This window comes from Ranitomeya imitator, unplaced genomic scaffold, assembly GCF_032444005.1.
Source record: "Ranitomeya imitator isolate aRanImi1 unplaced genomic scaffold, aRanImi1.pri SCAFFOLD_1567, whole genome shotgun sequence".
Lineage (NCBI taxonomy): Eukaryota > Metazoa > Chordata > Amphibia > Anura > Dendrobatidae > Ranitomeya > Ranitomeya imitator.
Window position 1 is genome coordinate 1 of NW_027194679.1, and position 19,417 is coordinate 19,417.

Sequence of the window (19,417 nt, forward strand, 5' to 3'; positions counted from 1 at the left end):
GCCTAATTTTGTAGATGGCACAATATATTAGCAACACTGTTACAAAGGCCTCATTCGGGCCTACATCTTAACACACCTGTTGCAACCAGCAAAGATTGCTTGATTGCTTGATTGATTGATTGCATATTGGATGCAATCCAATGCTGAACATGCACAGGTGAAAGCAAGGCACAGGAAATGTTGCAAACGGTCCAGTGAAACTGAGCAAATTGCTACATTTGCCACCTGAAACGTGCTTCTTTGACCCTGAAAAGAATTCTCAGAAAGTGTTAAATGACAACTTGCTGGGCTGATTTCAATTCAATCTGTTTTTGGAAACCGGATCAGAGAAGGGGTGCACTGTTCCCGGAGATACTGCAATAACGGGTCAATGCGTGGAGTGGACAGAGCAAGCTCCATTTCCAGCTCCCTGTTCTAAAAATCCATTTAATATATGGTCCCCAAATAGGGGACGTATCAGATATTAAACTGATAAGAACAGATACTACACTTGATCTTAGCCAAAAGGCCGAGAAGCGATAGCCTGAAATGGTTTGCCACTCCAGACGCCCCATGGCCCACAACCAGGACTCACTGTGGAGAGAGCCCAAAAGATGATTGCCCAGGGGAAGACATTTTTTTTCTAAACTCTGGATGCCTTCTCAAATGGCAGTTCTGGTGTGTGTGGGGGCGTGTGGGGGGTGTGTGGGGGTGTGTGGGGGTGTGTTCAATTTGGGCCCAACGCGTTTTTAAAAAATCTGCCTAACTCCGCCTAATCTGCATAACGCCGCCTGATCTGCATAACTCCGCCCATCTGAACACACCCTCCATCCCTTTGGCGCTCCAGAGTGCAACTATTAGTGCAAGTCTGCAAATTGCCCCTTTAAAAAAAAAAAAGACAATCCCCCTACCATGTGGTCTGCTGCTGTTCCAGCAGCAGACTGAAGACGGCGCCATTTTTCTCTGCCTTAGATAAGTCCAGAGCCCATTGTGACACGTGAGAGTTCCGGAGTCAATGGCTGAAGGCCCCATTGTGACAGCAGCAGCAGGTGAAGGTTCCGTGCATAGATTCTATCTACTGCAGGCGGGCAGGCAGCAGCAGCGCACCCAGTTGGTCAAAAGCATTAGAATACTACTCACACAGTACAAGACAAAATAGACAAGACTAGCACATTCAAGATCATCACAGACACCATTTTTCCTTCTTTATTGAAATACATATCATACACCACATAATTAAAAGTCAGTGGTCCACAAGAGGGAGCCAATGTTTTACAAAGGAATTTGTGCATGCGGTCACAAATGTAGTATGTATGGCCGAACTACTCGTAGGATACTTCAATTTAAACACTTCATGCTGACAGACAGCAGGCAGGCAGGCAGGCAGGCAGGCAGGCAGGCAGGCAGGCAGGCAGGCAGGCAGGGGCCTAATTTTGTAGATGGCACAATATATTAGCAACACTGTTACAAAGGCCTCATTCGGGCCTACATCTTAACACACCTGTTGCAACCAGCAAAGATTGCTTGATTGCTTGATTGATTGATTGCATATTGGATGCAATCCAATGCTGAACATGCACAGGTGAAAGCAAGGCACAGGAAATGTTGCAAACGGTCCAGTGAAACTGAGCAAATTGCTACATTTGCCACCTGAAACGTGCTTCTTTGACCCTGAAAAGAATTCTCAGAAAGTGTTAAATGACAACTTGCTGGGCTGATTTCAATTCAATCTGTTTTTGGAAACCGGATCAGAGAAGGGGTGCACTGTTCCCGGAGATACTGCAATAACGGGTCAATGCGTGGAGTGGACAGAGCAAGCTCCATTTCCAGCTCCCTGTTCTAAAAATCCATTTAATATATGGTCCCCAAATAGGGGACGTATCAGATATTAAACTGATAAGAACAGATACTACACTTGATCTTAGCCAAAAGGCCGAGAAGCGATAGCCTGAAATGGTTTGCCACTCCAGACGCCCCATGGCCCACAACCAGGACTCACTGTGGAGAGAGCCCAAAAGATGATTGCCCAGGGGAAGACATTTTTTTTCTAAACTCTGGATGCCTTCTCAAATGGCAGTTCTGGTGTGTGTGGGGGCGTGTGGGGGGTGTGTGGGGGTGTGTGGGGGTGTGTTCAATTTGGGCCCAACGCGTTTTTAAAAAATCTGCCTAACTCCGCCTAATCTGCATAACGCCGCCTGATCTGCATAACTCCGCCCATCTGAACACACCCTCCATCCCTTTGGCGCTCCAGAGTGCAACTATTAGTGCAAGTCTGCAAATTGCCCCTTTAAAAAAAAAAAAGACAATCCCCCTACCATGTGGTCTGCTGCTGTTCCAGCAGCAGACTGAAGACGGCGCCATTTTTCTCTGCCTTAGATAAGTCCAGAGCCCATTGTGACACGTGAGAGTTCCGGAGTCAATGGCTGAAGGCCCCATTGTGACAGCAGCAGCAGGTGAAGGTTCCGTGCATAGATTCTATCTACTGCAGGCGGGCAGGCAGCAGCAGCGCACCCAGTTGGTCAAAAGCATTAGAATACTACTCACACAGTACAAGACAAAATAGACAAGACTAGCACATTCAAGATCATCACAGACACCATTTTTCCTTCTTTATTGAAATACATATCATACACCACATAATTAAAAGTCAGTGGTCCACAAGAGGGAGCCAATGTTTTACAAAGGAATTTGTGCATGCGGTCACAAATGTAGTATGTATGGCCGAACTACTCGTAGGATACTTCAATTTAAACACTTCATGCTGACAGACAGCAGGCAGGCAGGCAGGCAGGCAGGCAGGCAGGCAGGCAGGCAGGCAGGCAGGCAGGGGCCTAATTTTGTAGATGGCACAATATATTAGCAACACTGTTACAAAGGCCTCATTCGGGCCTACATCTTAACACACCTGTTGCAACCAGCAAAGATTGCTTGATTGCTTGATTGATTGATTGCATATTGGATGCAATCCAATGCTGAACATGCACAGGTGAAAGCAAGGCACAGGAAATGTTGCAAACGGTCCAGTGAAACTGAGCAAATTGCTACATTTGCCACCTGAAACGTGCTTCTTTGACCCTGAAAAGAATTCTCAGAAAGTGTTAAATGACAACTTGCTGGGCTGATTTCAATTCAATCTGTTTTTGGAAACCGGATCAGAGAAGGGGTGCACTGTTCCCGGAGATACTGCAATAACGGGTCAATGCGTGGAGTGGACAGAGCAAGCTCCATTTCCAGCTCCCTGTTCTAAAAATCCATTTAATATATGGTCCCCAAATAGGGGACGTATCAGATATTAAACTGATAAGAACAGATACTACACTTGATCTTAGCCAAAAGGCCGAGAAGCGATAGCCTGAAATGGTTTGCCACTCCAGACGCCCCATGGCCCACAACCAGGACTCACTGTGGAGAGAGCCCAAAAGATGATTGCCCAGGGGAAGACATTTTTTTTCTAAACTCTGGATGCCTTCTCAAATGGCAGTTCTGGTGTGTGTGGGGGCGTGTGGGGGGTGTGTGGGGGTGTGTGGGGGTGTGTTCAATTTGGGCCCAACGCGTTTTTAAAAAATCTGCCTAACTCCGCCTAATCTGCATAACGCCGCCTGATCTGCATAACTCCGCCCATCTGAACACACCCTCCATCCCTTTGGCGCTCCAGAGTGCAACTATTAGTGCAAGTCTGCAAATTGCCCCTTTAAAAAAAAAAAAGACAATCCCCCTACCATGTGGTCTGCTGCTGTTCCAGCAGCAGACTGAAGACGGCGCCATTTTTCTCTGCCTTAGATAAGTCCAGAGCCCATTGTGACACGTGAGAGTTCCGGAGTCAATGGCTGAAGGCCCCATTGTGACAGCAGCAGCAGGTGAAGGTTCCGTGCATAGATTCTATCTACTGCAGGCGGGCAGGCAGCAGCAGCGCACCCAGTTGGTCAAAAGCATTAGAATACTACTCACACAGTACAAGACAAAATAGACAAGACTAGCACATTCAAGATCATCACAGACACCATTTTTCCTTCTTTATTGAAATACATATCATACACCACATAATTAAAAGTCAGTGGTCCACAAGAGGGAGCCAATGTTTTACAAAGGAATTTGTGCATGCGGTCACAAATGTAGTATGTATGGCCGAACTACTCGTAGGATACTTCAATTTAAACACTTCATGCTGACAGACAGCAGGCAGGCAGGCAGGCAGGCAGGCAGGCAGGCAGGCAGGCAGGCAGGCAGGCAGGGGCCTAATTTTGTAGATGGCACAATATATTAGCAACACTGTTACAAAGGCCTCATTCGGGCCTACATCTTAACACACCTGTTGCAACCAGCAAAGATTGCTTGATTGCTTGATTGATTGATTGCATATTGGATGCAATCCAATGCTGAACATGCACAGGTGAAAGCAAGGCACAGGAAATGTTGCAAACGGTCCAGTGAAACTGAGCAAATTGCTACATTTGCCACCTGAAACGTGCTTCTTTGACCCTGAAAAGAATTCTCAGAAAGTGTTAAATGACAACTTGCTGGGCTGATTTCAATTCAATCTGTTTTTGGAAACCGGATCAGAGAAGGGGTGCACTGTTCCCGGAGATACTGCAATAACGGGTCAATGCGTGGAGTGGACAGAGCAAGCTCCATTTCCAGCTCCCTGTTCTAAAAATCCATTTAATATATGGTCCCCAAATAGGGGACGTATCAGATATTAAACTGATAAGAACAGATACTACACTTGATCTTAGCCAAAAGGCCGAGAAGCGATAGCCTGAAATGGTTTGCCACTCCAGACGCCCCATGGCCCACAACCAGGACTCACTGTGGAGAGAGCCCAAAAGATGATTGCCCAGGGGAAGACATTTTTTTTCTAAACTCTGGATGCCTTCTCAAATGGCAGTTCTGGTGTGTGTGGGGGCGTGTGGGGGGTGTGTGGGGGTGTGTGGGGGTGTGTTCAATTTGGGCCCAACGCGTTTTTAAAAAATCTGCCTAACTCCGCCTAATCTGCATAACGCCGCCTGATCTGCATAACTCCGCCCATCTGAACACACCCTCCATCCCTTTGGCGCTCCAGAGTGCAACTATTAGTGCAAGTCTGCAAATTGCCCCTTTAAAAAAAAAAAAGACAATCCCCCTACCATGTGGTCTGCTGCTGTTCCAGCAGCAGACTGAAGACGGCGCCATTTTTCTCTGCCTTAGATAAGTCCAGAGCCCATTGTGACACGTGAGAGTTCCGGAGTCAATGGCTGAAGGCCCCATTGTGACAGCAGCAGCAGGTGAAGGTTCCGTGCATAGATTCTATCTACTGCAGGCGGGCAGGCAGCAGCAGCGCACCCAGTTGGTCAAAAGCATTAGAATACTACTCACACAGTACAAGACAAAATAGACAAGACTAGCACATTCAAGATCATCACAGACACCATTTTTCCTTCTTTATTGAAATACATATCATACACCACATAATTAAAAGTCAGTGGTCCACAAGAGGGAGCCAATGTTTTACAAAGGAATTTGTGCATGCGGTCACAAATGTAGTATGTATGGCCGAACTACTCGTAGGATACTTCAATTTAAACACTTCATGCTGACAGACAGCAGGCAGGCAGGCAGGCAGGCAGGCAGGCAGGCAGGCAGGCAGGCAGGCAGGCAGGGCCTAATTTTGTAGATGGCACAATATATTAGCAACACTGTTACAAAGGCCTCATTCGGGCCTACATCTTAACACACCTGTTGCAACCAGCAAAGATTGCTTGATTGCTTGATTGATTGATTGCATATTGGATGCAATCCAATGCTGAACATGCACAGGTGAAAGCAAGGCACAGGAAATGTTGCAAACGGTCCAGTGAAACTGAGCAAATTGCTACATTTGCCACCTGAAACGTGCTTCTTTGACCCTGAAAAGAATTCTCAGAAAGTGTTAAATGACAACTTGCTGGGCTGATTTCAATTCAATCTGTTTTTGGAAACCGGATCAGAGAAGGGGTGCACTGTTCCCGGAGATACTGCAATAACGGGTCAATGCGTGGAGTGGACAGAGCAAGCTCCATTTCCAGCTCCCTGTTCTAAAAATCCATTTAATATATGGTCCCCAAATAGGGGACGTATCAGATATTAAACTGATAAGAACAGATACTACACTTGATCTTAGCCAAAAGGCCGAGAAGCGATAGCCTGAAATGGTTTGCCACTCCAGACGCCCCATGGCCCACAACCAGGACTCACTGTGGAGAGAGCCCAAAAGATGATTGCCCAGGGGAAGACATTTTTTTTCTAAACTCTGGATGCCTTCTCAAATGGCAGTTCTGGTGTGTGTGGGGGCGTGTGGGGGGTGTGTGGGGGTGTGTGGGGGTGTGTTCAATTTGGGCCCAACGCGTTTTTAAAAAATCTGCCTAACTCCGCCTAATCTGCATAACGCCGCCTGATCTGCATAACTCCGCCCATCTGAACACACCCTCCATCCCTTTGGCGCTCCAGAGTGCAACTATTAGTGCAAGTCTGCAAATTGCCCCTTTAAAAAAAAAAAAGACAATCCCCCTACCATGTGGTCTGCTGCTGTTCCAGCAGCAGACTGAAGACGGCGCCATTTTTCTCTGCCTTAGATAAGTCCAGAGCCCATTGTGACACGTGAGAGTTCCGGAGTCAATGGCTGAAGGCCCCATTGTGACAGCAGCAGCAGGTGAAGGTTCCGTGCATAGATTCTATCTACTGCAGGCGGGCAGGCAGCAGCAGCGCACCCAGTTGGTCAAAAGCATTAGAATACTACTCACACAGTACAAGACAAAATAGACAAGACTAGCACATTCAAGATCATCACAGACACCATTTTTCCTTCTTTATTGAAATACATATCATACACCACATAATTAAAAGTCAGTGGTCCACAAGAGGGAGCCAATGTTTTACAAAGGAATTTGTGCATGCGGTCACAAATGTAGTATGTATGGCCGAACTACTCGTAGGATACTTCAATTTAAACACTTCATGCTGACAGACAGCAGGCAGGCAGGCAGGCAGGCAGGCAGGCAGGCAGGCAGGCAGGCAGGCAGGCAGGGGCCTAATTTTGTAGATGGCACAATATATTAGCAACACTGTTACAAAGGCCTCATTCGGGCCTACATCTTAACACACCTGTTGCAACCAGCAAAGATTGCTTGATTGCTTGATTGATTGATTGCATATTGGATGCAATCCAATGCTGAACATGCACAGGTGAAAGCAAGGCACAGGAAATGTTGCAAACGGTCCAGTGAAACTGAGCAAATTGCTACATTTGCCACCTGAAACGTGCTTCTTTGACCCTGAAAAGAATTCTCAGAAAGTGTTAAATGACAACTTGCTGGGCTGATTTCAATTCAATCTGTTTTTGGAAACCGGATCAGAGAAGGGGTGCACTGTTCCCGGAGATACTGCAATAACGGGTCAATGCGTGGAGTGGACAGAGCAAGCTCCATTTCCAGCTCCCTGTTCTAAAAATCCATTTAATATATGGTCCCCAAATAGGGGACGTATCAGATATTAAACTGATAAGAACAGATACTACACTTGATCTTAGCCAAAAGGCCGAGAAGCGATAGCCTGAAATGGTTTGCCACTCCAGACGCCCCATGGCCCACAACCAGGACTCACTGTGGAGAGAGCCCAAAAGATGATTGCCCAGGGGAAGACATTTTTTTTCTAAACTCTGGATGCCTTCTCAAATGGCAGTTCTGGTGTGTGTGGGGGCGTGTGGGGGGTGTGTGGGGGTGTGTGGGGGTGTGTTCAATTTGGGCCCAACGCGTTTTTAAAAAATCTGCCTAACTCCGCCTAATCTGCATAACGCCGCCTGATCTGCATAACTCCGCCCATCTGAACACACCCTCCATCCCTTTGGCGCTCCAGAGTGCAACTATTAGTGCAAGTCTGCAAATTGCCCCTTTAAAAAAAAAAAAGACAATCCCCCTACCATGTGGTCTGCTGCTGTTCCAGCAGCAGACTGAAGACGGCGCCATTTTTCTCTGCCTTAGATAAGTCCAGAGCCCATTGTGACACGTGAGAGTTCCGGAGTCAATGGCTGAAGGCCCCATTGTGACAGCAGCAGCAGGTGAAGGTTCCGTGCATAGATTCTATCTACTGCAGGCGGGCAGGCAGCAGCAGCGCACCCAGTTGGTCAAAAGCATTAGAATACTACTCACACAGTACAAGACAAAATAGACAAGACTAGCACATTCAAGATCATCACAGACACCATTTTTCCTTCTTTATTGAAATACATATCATACACCACATAATTAAAAGTCAGTGGTCCACAAGAGGGAGCCAATGTTTTACAAAGGAATTTGTGCATGCGGTCACAAATGTAGTATGTATGGCCGAACTACTCGTAGGATACTTCAATTTAAACACTTCATGCTGACAGACAGCAGGCAGGCAGGCAGGCAGGCAGGCAGGCAGGCAGGCAGGCAGGCAGGCAGGCAGGGGCCTAATTTTGTAGATGGCACAATATATTAGCAACACTGTTACAAAGGCCTCATTCGGGCCTACATCTTAACACACCTGTTGCAACCAGCAAAGATTGCTTGATTGCTTGATTGATTGATTGCATATTGGATGCAATCCAATGCTGAACATGCACAGGTGAAAGCAAGGCACAGGAAATGTTGCAAACGGTCCAGTGAAACTGAGCAAATTGCTACATTTGCCACCTGAAACGTGCTTCTTTGACCCTGAAAAGAATTCTCAGAAAGTGTTAAATGACAACTTGCTGGGCTGATTTCAATTCAATCTGTTTTTGGAAACCGGATCAGAGAAGGGGTGCACTGTTCCCGGAGATACTGCAATAACGGGTCAATGCGTGGAGTGGACAGAGCAAGCTCCATTTCCAGCTCCCTGTTCTAAAAATCCATTTAATATATGGTCCCCAAATAGGGGACGTATCAGATATTAAACTGATAAGAACAGATACTACACTTGATCTTAGCCAAAAGGCCGAGAAGCGATAGCCTGAAATGGTTTGCCACTCCAGACGCCCCATGGCCCACAACCAGGACTCACTGTGGAGAGAGCCCAAAAGATGATTGCCCAGGGGAAGACATTTTTTTTCTAAACTCTGGATGCCTTCTCAAATGGCAGTTCTGGTGTGTGTGGGGGCGTGTGGGGGGTGTGTGGGGGTGTGTGGGGGTGTGTTCAATTTGGGCCCAACGCGTTTTTAAAAAATCTGCCTAACTCCGCCTAATCTGCATAACGCCGCCTGATCTGCATAACTCCGCCCATCTGAACACACCCTCCATCCCTTTGGCGCTCCAGAGTGCAACTATTAGTGCAAGTCTGCAAATTGCCCCTTTAAAAAAAAAAAAGACAATCCCCCTACCATGTGGTCTGCTGCTGTTCCAGCAGCAGACTGAAGACGGCGCCATTTTTCTCTGCCTTAGATAAGTCCAGAGCCCATTGTGACACGTGAGAGTTCCGGAGTCAATGGCTGAAGGCCCCATTGTGACAGCAGCAGCAGGTGAAGGTTCCGTGCATAGATTCTATCTACTGCAGGCGGGCAGGCAGCAGCAGCGCACCCAGTTGGTCAAAAGCATTAGAATACTACTCACACAGTACAAGACAAAATAGACAAGACTAGCACATTCAAGATCATCACAGACACCATTTTTCCTTCTTTATTGAAATACATATCATACACCACATAATTAAAAGTCAGTGGTCCACAAGAGGGAGCCAATGTTTTACAAAGGAATTTGTGCATGCGGTCACAAATGTAGTATGTATGGCCGAACTACTCGTAGGATACTTCAATTTAAACACTTCATGCTGACAGACAGCAGGCAGGCAGGCAGGCAGGCAGGCAGGCAGGCAGGCAGGCAGGCAGGCAGGCAGGGGCCTAATTTTGTAGATGGCACAATATATTAGCAACACTGTTACAAAGGCCTCATTCGGGCCTACATCTTAACACACCTGTTGCAACCAGCAAAGATTGCTTGATTGCTTGATTGATTGATTGCATATTGGATGCAATCCAATGCTGAACATGCACAGGTGAAAGCAAGGCACAGGAAATGTTGCAAACGGTCCAGTGAAACTGAGCAAATTGCTACATTTGCCACCTGAAACGTGCTTCTTTGACCCTGAAAAGAATTCTCAGAAAGTGTTAAATGACAACTTGCTGGGCTGATTTCAATTCAATCTGTTTTTGGAAACCGGATCAGAGAAGGGGTGCACTGTTCCCGGAGATACTGCAATAACGGGTCAATGCGTGGAGTGGACAGAGCAAGCTCCATTTCCAGCTCCCTGTTCTAAAAATCCATTTAATATATGGTCCCCAAATAGGGGACGTATCAGATATTAAACTGATAAGAACAGATACTACACTTGATCTTAGCCAAAAGGCCGAGAAGCGATAGCCTGAAATGGTTTGCCACTCCAGACGCCCCATGGCCCACAACCAGGACTCACTGTGGAGAGAGCCCAAAAGATGATTGCCCAGGGGAAGACATTTTTTTTCTAAACTCTGGATGCCTTCTCAAATGGCAGTTCTGGTGTGTGTGGGGGCGTGTGGGGGGTGTGTGGGGGTGTGTGGGGGTGTGTTCAATTTGGGCCCAACGCGTTTTTAAAAAATCTGCCTAACTCCGCCTAATCTGCATAACGCCGCCTGATCTGCATAACTCCGCCCATCTGAACACACCCTCCATCCCTTTGGCGCTCCAGAGTGCAACTATTAGTGCAAGTCTGCAAATTGCCCCTTTAAAAAAAAAAAAGACAATCCCCCTACCATGTGGTCTGCTGCTGTTCCAGCAGCAGACTGAAGACGGCGCCATTTTTCTCTGCCTTAGATAAGTCCAGAGCCCATTGTGACACGTGAGAGTTCCGGAGTCAATGGCTGAAGGCCCCATTGTGACAGCAGCAGCAGGTGAAGGTTCCGTGCATAGATTCTATCTACTGCAGGCGGGCAGGCAGCAGCAGCGCACCCAGTTGGTCAAAAGCATTAGAATACTACTCACACAGTACAAGACAAAATAGACAAGACTAGCACATTCAAGATCATCACAGACACCATTTTTCCTTCTTTATTGAAATACATATCATACACCACATAATTAAAAGTCAGTGGTCCACAAGAGGGAGCCAATGTTTTACAAAGGAATTTGTGCATGCGGTCACAAATGTAGTATGTATGGCCGAACTACTCGTAGGATACTTCAATTTAAACACTTCATGCTGACAGACAGCAGGCAGGCAGGCAGGCAGGCAGGCAGGCAGGCAGGCAGGCAGGCAGGCAGGCAGGGGCCTAATTTTGTAGATGGCACAATATATTAGCAACACTGTTACAAAGGCCTCATTCGGGCCTACATCTTAACACACCTGTTGCAACCAGCAAAGATTGCTTGATTGCTTGATTGATTGATTGCATATTGGATGCAATCCAATGCTGAACATGCACAGGTGAAAGCAAGGCACAGGAAATGTTGCAAACGGTCCAGTGAAACTGAGCAAATTGCTACATTTGCCACCTGAAACGTGCTTCTTTGACCCTGAAAAGAATTCTCAGAAAGTGTTAAATGACAACTTGCTGGGCTGATTTCAATTCAATCTGTTTTTGGAAACCGGATCAGAGAAGGGGTGCACTGTTCCCGGAGATACTGCAATAACGGGTCAATGCGTGGAGTGGACAGAGCAAGCTCCATTTCCAGCTCCCTGTTCTAAAAATCCATTTAATATATGGTCCCCAAATAGGGGACGTATCAGATATTAAACTGATAAGAACAGATACTACACTTGATCTTAGCCAAAAGGCCGAGAAGCGATAGCCTGAAATGGTTTGCCACTCCAGACGCCCCATGGCCCACAACCAGGACTCACTGTGGAGAGAGCCCAAAAGATGATTGCCCAGGGGAAGACATTTTTTTTCTAAACTCTGGATGCCTTCTCAAATGGCAGTTCTGGTGTGTGTGGGGGCGTGTGGGGGGTGTGTGGGGGTGTGTGGGGGTGTGTTCAATTTGGGCCCAACGCGTTTTTAAAAAATCTGCCTAACTCCGCCTAATCTGCATAACGCCGCCTGATCTGCATAACTCCGCCCATCTGAACACACCCTCCATCCCTTTGGCGCTCCAGAGTGCAACTATTAGTGCAAGTCTGCAAATTGCCCCTTTAAAAAAAAAAAAGACAATCCCCCTACCATGTGGTCTGCTGCTGTTCCAGCAGCAGACTGAAGACGGCGCCATTTTTCTCTGCCTTAGATAAGTCCAGAGCCCATTGTGACACGTGAGAGTTCCGGAGTCAATGGCTGAAGGCCCCATTGTGACAGCAGCAGCAGGTGAAGGTTCCGTGCATAGATTCTATCTACTGCAGGCGGGCAGGCAGCAGCAGCGCACCCAGTTGGTCAAAAGCATTAGAATACTACTCACACAGTACAAGACAAAATAGACAAGACTAGCACATTCAAGATCATCACAGACACCATTTTTCCTTCTTTATTGAAATACATATCATACACCACATAATTAAAAGTCAGTGGTCCACAAGAGGGAGCCAATGTTTTACAAAGGAATTTGTGCATGCGGTCACAAATGTAGTATGTATGGCCGAACTACTCGTAGGATACTTCAATTTAAACACTTCATGCTGACAGACAGCAGGCAGGCAGGCAGGCAGGCAGGCAGGCAGGCAGGCAGGCAGGCAGGCAGGCAGGGGCCTAATTTTGTAGATGGCACAATATATTAGCAACACTGTTACAAAGGCCTCATTCGGGCCTACATCTTAACACACCTGTTGCAACCAGCAAAGATTGCTTGATTGCTTGATTGATTGATTGCATATTGGATGCAATCCAATGCTGAACATGCACAGGTGAAAGCAAGGCACAGGAAATGTTGCAAACGGTCCAGTGAAACTGAGCAAATTGCTACATTTGCCACCTGAAACGTGCTTCTTTGACCCTGAAAAGAATTCTCAGAAAGTGTTAAATGACAACTTGCTGGGCTGATTTCAATTCAATCTGTTTTTGGAAACCGGATCAGAGAAGGGGTGCACTGTTCCCGGAGATACTGCAATAACGGGTCAATGCGTGGAGTGGACAGAGCAAGCTCCATTTCCAGCTCCCTGTTCTAAAAATCCATTTAATATATGGTCCCCAAATAGGGGACGTATCAGATATTAAACTGATAAGAACAGATACTACACTTGATCTTAGCCAAAAGGCCGAGAAGCGATAGCCTGAAATGGTTTGCCACTCCAGACGCCCCATGGCCCACAACCAGGACTCACTGTGGAGAGAGCCCAAAAGATGATTGCCCAGGGGAAGACATTTTTTTTCTAAACTCTGGATGCCTTCTCAAATGGCAGTTCTGGTGTGTGTGGGGGCGTGTGGGGGGTGTGTGGGGGTGTGTGGGGGTGTGTTCAATTTGGGCCCAACGCGTTTTTAAAAAATCTGCCTAACTCCGCCTAATCTGCATAACGCCGCCTGATCTGCATAACTCCGCCCATCTGAACACACCCTCCATCCCTTTGGCGCTCCAGAGTGCAACTATTAGTGCAAGTCTGCAAATTGCCCCTTTAAAAAAAAAAAAGACAATCCCCCTACCATGTGGTCTGCTGCTGTTCCAGCAGCAGACTGAAGACGGCGCCATTTTTCTCTGCCTTAGATAAGTCCAGAGCCCATTGTGACACGTGAGAGTTCCGGAGTCAATGGCTGAAGGCCCCATTGTGACAGCAGCAGCAGGTGAAGGTTCCGTGCATAGATTCTATCTACTGCAGGCGGGCAGGCAGCAGCAGCGCACCCAGTTGGTCAAAAGCATTAGAATACTACTCACACAGTACAAGACAAAATAGACAAGACTAGCACATTCAAGATCATCACAGACACCATTTTTCCTTCTTTATTGAAATACATATCATACACCACATAATTAAAAGTCAGTGGTCCACAAGAGGGAGCCAATGTTTTACAAAGGAATTTGTGCATGCGGTCACAAATGTAGTATGTATGGCCGAACTACTCGTAGGATACTTCAATTTAAACACTTCATGCTGACAGACAGCAGGCAGGCAGGCAGGCAGGCAGGCAGGCAGGCAGGCAGGCAGGCAGGCAGGCAGGGGCCTAATTTTGTAGATGGCACAATATATTAGCAACACTGTTACAAAGGCCTCATTCGGGCCTACATCTTAACACACCTGTTGCAACCAGCAAAGATTGCTTGATTGCTTGATTGATTGATTGCATATTGGATGCAATCCAATGCTGAACATGCACAGGTGAAAGCAAGGCACAGGAAATGTTGCAAACGGTCCAGTGAAACTGAGCAAATTGCTACATTTGCCACCTGAAACGTGCTTCTTTGACCCTGAAAAGAATTCTCAGAAAGTGTTAAATGACAACTTGCTGGGCTGATTTCAATTCAATCTGTTTTTGGAAACCGGATCAGAGAAGGGGTGCACTGTTCCCGGAGATACTGCAATAACGGGTCAATGCGTGGAGTGGACAGAGCAAGCTCCATTTCCAGCTCCCTGTTCTAAAAATCCATTTAATATATGGTCCCCAAATAGGGGACGTATCAGATATTAAACTGATAAGAACAGATACTACACTTGATCTTAGCCAAAAGGCCGAGAAGCGATAGCCTGAAATGGTTTGCCACTCCAGACGCCCCATGGCCCACAACCAGGACTCACTGTGGAGAGAGCCCAAAAGATGATTGCCCAGGGGAAGACATTTTTTTTCTAAACTCTGGATGCCTTCTCAAATGGCAGTTCTGGTGTGTGTGGGGGCGTGTGGGGGGTGTGTGGGGGTGTGTGGGGGTGTGTTCAATTTGGGCCCAACGCGTTTTTAAAAAATCTGCCTAACTCCGCCTAATCTGCATAACGCCGCCTGATCTGCATAACTCCGCCCATCTGAACACACCCTCCATCCCTTTGGCGCTCCAGAGTGCAACTATTAGTGCAAGTCTGCAAATTGCCCCTTTAAAAAAAAAAAAGACAATCCCCCTACCATGTGGTCTGCTGCTGTTCCAGCAGCAGACTGAAGACGGCGCCATTTTTCTCTGCCTTAGATAAGTCCAGAGCCCATTGTGACACGTGAGAGTTCCGGAGTCAATGGCTGAAGGCCCCATTGTGACAGCAGCAGCAGGTGAAGGTTCCGTGCATAGATTCTATCTACTGCAGGCGGGCAGGCAGCAGCAGCGCACCCAGTTGGTCAAAAGCATTAGAATACTACTCACACAGTACAAGACAAAATAGACAAGACTAGCACATTCAAGATCATCACAGACACCATTTTTCCTTCTTTATTGAAATACATATCATACACCACATAATTAAAAGTCAGTGGTCCACAAGAGGGAGCCAATGTTTTACAAAGGAATTTGTGCATGCGGTCACAAATGTAGTATGTATGGCCGAACTACTCGTAGGATACTTCAATTTAAACACTTCATGCTGACAGACAGCAGGCAGGCAGGCAGGCAGGCAGGCAGGCAGGCAGGCAGGCAGGCAGGCAGGCAGGGGCCTAATTTTGTAGATGGCACAATATATTAGCAACACTGTTACAAAGGCCTCATTCGGGCCTACATCTTAACACACCTGTTGCAACCAGCAAAGATTGCTTGATTGCTTGATTGATTGATTGCATATTGGATGCAATCCAATGCTGAACATGCACAGGTGAAAGCAAGGCACAGGAAATGTTGCAAACGGTCCAGTGAAACTGAGCAAATTGCTACATTTGCCACCTGAAACGTGCTTCTTTGACCCTGAAAAGAATTCTCAGAAAGTGTTAAATGACAACTTGCTGGGCTGATTTCAATTCAATCTGTTTTTGGAAACCGGATCAGAGAAGGGGTGCACTGTTCCCGGAGATACTGCAATAACGGGTCAATGCGTGGAGTGGACAGAGCAAGCTCCATTTCCAGCTCCCTGTTCTAAAAATCCATTTAATATATGGTCCCCAAATAGGGGACGTATCAGATATTAAACTGATAAGAACAGATACTACACTTGATCTTAGCCAAAAGGCCGAGAAGCGATAGCCTGAAATGGTTTGCCACTCCAGACGCCCCATGGCCCACAACCAGGACTCACTGTGGAGAGAGCCCAAAAGATGATTGCCCAGGGGAAGACATTTTTTTTCTAAACTCTGGATGCCTTCTCAAATGGCAGTTCTGGTGTGTGTGGGGGCGTGTGGGGGGTGTGTGGGGGTGTGTGGGGGTGTGTTCAATTTGGGCCCAACGCGTTTTTAAAAAATCTGCCTAACTCCGCCTAATCTGCATAACGCCGCCTGATCTGCATAACTCCGCCCATCTGAACACACCCTCCATCCCTTTGGCGCTCCAGAGTGCAACTATTAGTGCAAGTCTGCAAATTGCCCCTTTAAAAAAAAAAAAGACAATCCCCCTACCATGTGGTCTGCTGCTGTTCCAGCAGCAGACTGAAGACGGCGCCATTTTTCTCTGCCTTAGATAAGTCCAGAGCCCATTGTGACACGTGAGAGTTCCGGAGTCAATGGCTGAAGGCCCCATTGTGACAGCAGCAGCAGGTGAAGGTTCCGTGCATAGATTCTATCTACTGCAGGCGGGCAGGCAGCAGCAGCGCACCCAGTTGGTCAAAAGCATTAGAATACTACTCACACAGTACAAGACAAAATAGACAAGACTAGCACATTCAAGATCATCACAGACACCATTTTTCCTTCTTTATTGAAATACATATCATACACCACATAATTAAAAGTCAGTGGTCCACAAGAGGGAGCCAATGTTTTACAAAGGAATTTGTGCATGCGGTCACAAATGTAGTATGTATGGCCGAACTACTCGTAGGATACTTCAATTTAAACACTTCATGCTGACAGACAGCAGGCAGGCAGGCAGGCAGGCAGGCAGGCAGGCAGGCAGGCAGGCAGGCAGGCAGGGGCCTAATTTTGTAGATGGCACAATATATTAGCAACACTGTTACAAAGGCCTCATTCGGGCCTACATCTTAACACACCTGTTGCAACCAGCAAAGATTGCTTGATTGCTTGATTGATTGATTGCATATTGGATGCAATCCAATGCTGAACATGCACAGGTGAAAGCAAGGCACAGGAAATGTTGCAAACGGTCCAGTGAAACTGAGCAAATTGCTACATTTGCCACCTGAAACGTGCTTCTTTGACCCTGAAAAGAATTCTCAGAAAGTGTTAAATGACAACTTGCTGGGCTGATTTCAATTCAATCTGTTTTTGGAAACCGGATCAGAGAAGGGGTGCACTGTTCCCGGAGATACTGCAATAACGGGTCAATGCGTGGAGTGGACAGAGCAAGCTCCATTTCCAGCTCCCTGTTCTAAAAATCCATTTAATATATGGTCCCCAAATAGGGGACGTATCAGATATTAAACTGATAAGAACAGATACTACACTTGATCTTAGCCAAAAGGCCGAGAAGCGATAGCCTGAAATGGTTTGCCACTCCAGACGCCCCATGGCCCACAACCAGGACTCACTGTGGAGAGAGCCCAAAAGATGATTGCCCAGGGGAAGACATTTTTTTTCTAAACTCTGGATGCCTTCTCAAATGGCAGTTCTGGTGTGTGTGGGGGCGTGTGGGGGGTGTGTGGGGGTGTGTGGGGGTGTGTTCAATTTGGGCCCAACGCGTTTTTAAAAAATCTGCCTAACTCCGCCTAATCTGCATAACGCCGCCTGATCTGCATAACTCCGCCCATCTGAACACACCCTCCATCCCTTTGGCGCTCCAGAGTGCAACTATTAGTGCAAGTCTGCAAATTGCCCCTTTAAAAAAAAAAAAGACAATCCCCCTACCATGTGGTCTGCTGCTGTTCCAGCAGCAGACTGAAGACGGCGCCATTTTTCTCTGCCTTAGATAAGTCCAGAGCCCATTGTGACACGTGAGAGTTCCGGAGTCAATGGCTGAAGGCCCCATTGTGACAGCAGCAGCAGGTGAAGGTTCCGTGCATAGATTCTATCTACTGCAGGCGGGCAGGCAGCAGCAGCGCACCCAGTTGGTCAAAAGCATTAGAATACTACTCACACAGTACAAGACAAAATAGACAAGACTAGCACATTCAAGATCATCACAGACACCATTTTTCCTTCTTTATTGAAATACATATCATACACCACATAATTAAAAGTCAGTGGTCCACAAGAGGGAGCCAATGTTTTACAAAGGAATTTGTGCATGCGGTCACAAATGTAGTATGTATGGCCGAACTACTCGTAGGATACTTCAATTTAAACACTTCATGCTGACAGACAGCAGGCAGGCAGGCAGGCAGGCAGGCAGGCAGGCAGGCAGGCAGGCAGGCAGGCAGGGGCCTAATTTTGTAGATGGCACAATATATTAGCAACACTGTTACAAAGGCCTCATTCGGGCCTACATCTTAACACACCTGTTGCAACCAGCAAAGATTGCTTGATTGCTTGATTGATTGATTGCATATTGGATGCAATCCAATGCTGAACATGCACAGGTGAAAGCAAGGCACAGGAAATGTTGCAAACGGTCCAGTGAAACTGAGCAAATTGCTACATTTGCCACCTGAAACGTGCTTCTTTGACCCTGAAAAGAATTCTCAGAAAGTGTTAAATGACAACTTGCTGGGCTGATTTCAATTCAATCTGTTTTTGGAAACCGGATCAGAGAAGGGGTGCACTGTTCCCGGAGATACTGCAATAACGGGTCAATGCGTGGAGTGGACAGAGCAAGCTCCATTTCCAGCTCCCTGTTCTAAAAATCCATTTAATATATGGTCCCCAAATAGGGGACGTATCAGATATTAAACTGATAAGAACAGATACTACACTTGATCTTAGCCAAAAGGCCGAGAAGCGATAGCCTGAAATGGTTTGCCACTCCAGACGCCCCATGGCCCACAACCAGGACTCACTGTGGAGAGAGCCCAAAAGATGATTGCCCAGGGGAAGACATTTTTTTTCTAAACTCTGGATGCCTTCTCAAATGGCAGTTCTGGTGTGTGTGGGGGCGTGTGGGGGGTGTGTGGGGGTGTGTGGGGGTGTGTTCAATTTGGGCCCAACGCGTTTTTAAAAAATCCTGCCTAACTCCGCCTAATCTGCATAACGCCGCCTGATCTGCATAACTCCGCCCATCTGAACACACACCTCCATCCCTTTGGCGCTCCAGAGTGCAACTATTAGTGCAAGTCTGCAAATTGCCCCTTTAAAAAAAAAAAAGACAATCCCCCTACCATGTGGTCTGCTGCTGTTCCAGCAGCAGACTGAAGACGGCGCCATTTTTCTCTGCCTTAGATAAGTCCAGAGCCCATTGTGACACGTGAGAGTTCCGGAGTCAATGGCTGAAGGCCCCATTGTGACAGCAGCAGCAGGTGAAGGTTCCGTGCATAGATTCTATCTACTGCAGGCGGGCAGGCAGCAGCAGCGCACCCAGTTGGTCAAAAGCATTAGAATACTACTCACACAGTACAAGACAAAATAGACAAGACTAGCACATTCAAGATCATC

General features: G+C 47.0%; 14 non-coding genes across 14 annotated transcripts; all 14 read right to left on the reverse strand.

The window, feature by feature from the left end:
• Positions 1-329: 329 nt before the first annotated feature.
• On the reverse strand, positions 330-520 carry LOC138656241 (U2 spliceosomal RNA). Its single transcript, XR_011316827.1, has one exon. It is a non-coding gene; the product is annotated as a U2 spliceosomal RNA (small nuclear RNA).
• Positions 521-1,733: 1,213 nt separating this feature from the next.
• LOC138656252 (U2 spliceosomal RNA) lies at positions 1,734-1,924 on the reverse strand. Its single transcript, XR_011316838.1, has one exon. It is a non-coding gene; the product is annotated as a U2 spliceosomal RNA (small nuclear RNA).
• Positions 1,925-3,137: 1,213 nt separating this feature from the next.
• LOC138656264 (U2 spliceosomal RNA) lies at positions 3,138-3,328 on the reverse strand. Its single transcript, XR_011316849.1, has one exon. It is a non-coding gene; the product is annotated as a U2 spliceosomal RNA (small nuclear RNA).
• Positions 3,329-4,541: 1,213 nt separating this feature from the next.
• Positions 4,542-4,732, reverse strand: LOC138656265 (U2 spliceosomal RNA). The gene has a single exon (XR_011316850.1). It is a non-coding gene; the product is annotated as a U2 spliceosomal RNA (small nuclear RNA).
• A 1,212-nt stretch (positions 4,733-5,944) lies between these two features.
• LOC138656266 (U2 spliceosomal RNA) lies at positions 5,945-6,135 on the reverse strand. Its single transcript, XR_011316851.1, has one exon. It is a non-coding gene; the product is annotated as a U2 spliceosomal RNA (small nuclear RNA).
• A 1,213-nt stretch (positions 6,136-7,348) lies between these two features.
• On the reverse strand, positions 7,349-7,539 carry LOC138656242 (U2 spliceosomal RNA). Its single transcript, XR_011316828.1, has one exon. It is a non-coding gene; the product is annotated as a U2 spliceosomal RNA (small nuclear RNA).
• Positions 7,540-8,752: 1,213 nt separating this feature from the next.
• Positions 8,753-8,943, reverse strand: LOC138656243 (U2 spliceosomal RNA). Its single transcript, XR_011316829.1, has one exon. It is a non-coding gene; the product is annotated as a U2 spliceosomal RNA (small nuclear RNA).
• Positions 8,944-10,156: 1,213 nt separating this feature from the next.
• Positions 10,157-10,347, reverse strand: LOC138656244 (U2 spliceosomal RNA). Its single transcript, XR_011316830.1, has one exon. It is a non-coding gene; the product is annotated as a U2 spliceosomal RNA (small nuclear RNA).
• Positions 10,348-11,560: 1,213 nt separating this feature from the next.
• Positions 11,561-11,751, reverse strand: LOC138656245 (U2 spliceosomal RNA). The gene has a single exon (XR_011316831.1). It is a non-coding gene; the product is annotated as a U2 spliceosomal RNA (small nuclear RNA).
• A 1,213-nt stretch (positions 11,752-12,964) lies between these two features.
• On the reverse strand, positions 12,965-13,155 carry LOC138656246 (U2 spliceosomal RNA). The gene has a single exon (XR_011316832.1). It is a non-coding gene; the product is annotated as a U2 spliceosomal RNA (small nuclear RNA).
• A 1,213-nt stretch (positions 13,156-14,368) lies between these two features.
• On the reverse strand, positions 14,369-14,559 carry LOC138656247 (U2 spliceosomal RNA). Its single transcript, XR_011316833.1, has one exon. It is a non-coding gene; the product is annotated as a U2 spliceosomal RNA (small nuclear RNA).
• Positions 14,560-15,772: 1,213 nt separating this feature from the next.
• Positions 15,773-15,963, reverse strand: LOC138656248 (U2 spliceosomal RNA). The gene has a single exon (XR_011316834.1). It is a non-coding gene; the product is annotated as a U2 spliceosomal RNA (small nuclear RNA).
• Positions 15,964-17,176: 1,213 nt separating this feature from the next.
• Positions 17,177-17,367, reverse strand: LOC138656249 (U2 spliceosomal RNA). Its single transcript, XR_011316835.1, has one exon. It is a non-coding gene; the product is annotated as a U2 spliceosomal RNA (small nuclear RNA).
• A 1,213-nt stretch (positions 17,368-18,580) lies between these two features.
• On the reverse strand, positions 18,581-18,771 carry LOC138656250 (U2 spliceosomal RNA). The gene has a single exon (XR_011316836.1). It is a non-coding gene; the product is annotated as a U2 spliceosomal RNA (small nuclear RNA).
• Positions 18,772-19,417: the final 646 nt, after the last annotated feature.